The sequence below is a fragment of the Silene latifolia genome, unplaced genomic scaffold (assembly GCF_048544455.1).
Source record: "Silene latifolia isolate original U9 population unplaced genomic scaffold, ASM4854445v1 scaffold_134, whole genome shotgun sequence".
NCBI classification, from domain to species: Eukaryota; Viridiplantae; Streptophyta; class Magnoliopsida; order Caryophyllales; family Caryophyllaceae; genus Silene; species Silene latifolia.
In genome coordinates, this window is record NW_027413133.1 from 539,443 (window position 1) to 543,003 (window position 3,561).

The window sequence follows — 3,561 nt, forward strand, 5'->3', positions numbered from 1 at the left end:
ACATCATATTATCTATGATGGCTTTGGATGATAATTTATATTGCTCGACCTCACACTACTACAAATCCAGGCAACTACAACGCCCCTTTAACAACGCTTATTCACGAAAATCACCATAAGACGTTGTAGAATGGATGGCGCGAATTTTACTAAAATTAATTACAACGGTTATGTGTCGATAACCGTTGTTATAGGTTTTAACAACGGGTCAACCTGCACAACCGTTGTTAATATAAAAACTAATAATAACAGTTTACTCTGTAATACATTATAACCGTTGTTAATAATTTGGCGCAAAATTGGCACAAAGTTAGTGAAAAGTAATTACAACGGTTATATATAAACCCGTTGTTAATACTTTTTAACAACGGTTTTCTAAGGAACCGTTGTTAATATATTCTCTAATGACAACGGGTTTTTGTGTAAAAACCGCTGTCAATACTTTCCATAATATAAACCACACAAACACATATCAGCTACAGCCACAAACACAAACATACACAAACACAAACACACACTTTCTCATCGTCTCTTTCTCTCTTTCTCATCGTCGCTTTATCATCTCCGTCATTGTTGTTGTCATCGTCTTTTACTTTCTCTAATTATCAGGTAAATATGCATGGTTTAATTTAGGTTTTGTCATCTCAGTCATTATTTTCTTTCTCTAAGTATTATTCGCTTAATTAGTTTTGTCACTGTTATTTTTCTGCGTTTATTAGCTTGTAAAACAAATTAAATAAAATAAAACAAAGAAGAAGATGATAGAGAGGAATGCATAATAAACTTAATTAATATATGTATATATATATATATATATAATACATAAAAAAACGAATTACATTGCTAAAAATGCAATTCTTAGATATGCATAGAGAGTCTTATTCTCTTCTATGATATCCATCCTCTTCTCCTTTGCTATTTGGAGATTTCGTTCAGCAGTTGTTATATCGTCATATAGCTGCAACAAATGCTGCTCTGTCAAGCCATTTTTTTTGGCGTCCTTGAGTGCGGATCGAGCTTCCACAAGGTAGCTCCTGAACCTGTCCTCGATGTCCAGCAATCGGCGGATGAAACTCTTGTTGTACTTGGTCATAGTAACAGTCTTACGGATGGTATCATTCATTGTTGATGAAGTTTGGAGTTTGTTTGAAAGATTTAGGGTTTGGAGTTTGTTTTAGCAGTTTAGGGTTTGGAAATAGTGAGATAATGGAATGGTTATTGAGATAATGCATGAATTTATACTAAGTAATGTCTCGTTTGAGTTGTTTTTTAATTAATATATGTTTAGGAAGTTGTGTCATCATATCTGCTTCAAATCTTATAACCCTTCTCATTTCATATATTGTCCTTTCATATGCAGGGACTTGCAGTAATAATGCATGCATCGGAATTATAACGGGCCGTAATAATGCATGCAACTAGTAATATATAATTTAATTTTTTTTCTTAAAAATAAACAACGGTTATTTAAAAAAAAACCGTTGTCTTTAGTTATAACAACGGTTTTTTATACTATAACCGTTATTATAACTTTTCCACCAAAATTTAGTCACCCTTTCCACAACGGTTTTTTATACTTTAAACCATTGTTAATAGTTTTCACAACGGGTTTCTTAGGAAAACCAACCGTTGTTAAGACCTTTAACAACGGACGCTTTAACAACGTCCGCTTTTTTATATAACAACGATTTTTAACCGTTGTTATAGCCTGTATCTGTAGTAGTGTCAAATGATTTGGATTAAGGCATTAAGCTGATGTGCTCTTGTTTTGTGTGGTGGTGTTCTTTATTTTTTTAAAAGGCATGACGAGTTTGATGGAAATAATACAACACGATGAGGCAGGGGCGTTTCTGACGGGGTTCATTTGCACCCCTTTTTTCCCCAAAAATAATTACGATTTTGTTTAATAAAGGTCATGGGCAGGGGTGTTAATGAGACGAGACAGTTCGCGAACAACTCGAGATCGGTTCGGTCAAAGCTCGGTCGAAGCTCGGCTCGGCTCGAGAGCTTAACGAGTCAAGCCGAGCAAAGGCTGCCTCGACTTGAAAAGCTCGCGAGCGGCTCGAACTTGTGTGATTACATAAGATATTGCTCATATTTTATAAAAAAACTATGCTCATATTTTACAAAAATATTTTATCATGATTATATATTTGTATCACACATATCAAATGTCTCGCTGATTTGCCAAATATTATTACATATAACCTTCGAGTCTTGTCATTGAAAATATCGGAAGAAAAAAACAAAAAAAACAATCAATTTTATATAGGCTCGATTTGGGCTCGAGTTTGGCTTGCTCGTGTAAAAGCTCACAATATTTATAACGAGCACATTTTTTTCAAGCTCGTGATCAGCTCGAGTTTTGGTTCTTGAGCATATGTCGAGCAAGGTCAAGCTCGGGCTCGACTCAGCTTGTTAACACCCTTAGTCATGGGTTCAATCCTTGTACTGAATAATTTTTAGGGTAAATTGATAACTTATACCTACTTTAATTCACTTTTTCAAATCTTATACCGAAGATAATTTTTTTTTAAAACTTATACCAAAAAAAATTATTTCTTCCAAACTTAATACCAAATCTCAACAAAAGATCTAAAAAGACGGTTTTACCCTTACTAATTAGCCCAACACCACCATTTTTACAATAGCAATCTCTCATCAACCACCACCACACCACCCATCACCACGATTCCCCTCATCCCTCTGCCAGCACCACCGCCAGCATCAGGCTCCACCGCAAATGCCCTTCTGCCGGAAAACCCTCATACTACCACCCCATTAAACACCCACTACACCCACCTACCCCACAAACCCAATTCACGGACCCCCAACTCTACCTCACCACCACCACATGCCTCGTCCTTCACTCAATCGAAAACTCGTTAACACAAAACTCTTACCCCCCCCCCCCCCCACCCACCTTAGAAAAACAGTGCCCCACCATCAACGACCCAAACTTTAGATCTAATGTTTCTAAGTGCCGAGAATGAAGAGTTTTCTTAATTAGGGTAGTTCGAGTTTGGGGATTCGAGCGTCGGAGAAGGGTTGATGTTGGGAGAGACGCCGCCAAGAGGTCACGTGGGGCAGCGACGTCCTTGGAAGGGTGCGGTGGCAGCTTGACACCAGTTGTAATGTCAGTGGAGGGAAGGAGGTAAGTGGTGACTGGTGATGATGGTGATGAGGTGTATAAATGTGGTGGATATGGGTGTAACGACAAATTTTGTATTGCGATAACTGAAATACAAAACAAGGAAACAAAATGAGTTTTTATTAATATCAGAAAAGTTCGTGTACAATCTCTAATAATCCTCTGATTCTAACTAAACAAACAGGATACGCGAGCACGATCCACGGGTGCACGTGCATTTTGCAGGGGTGCACGTGCAGAGGGTGTATGCACTCTACGCGCAACGTTGACTTGTATTCTTGAGAGGGTCGAACGACTTGAGTCTCTCTTGAATGTTTGAATGTTTGAATATTAGAGTTTGAATGTTTGAATATTCGAGTTTGAATGTTTGAGTTTTCTTGCGAAGGAGGCACAAATTTGTTGTGCTTGTT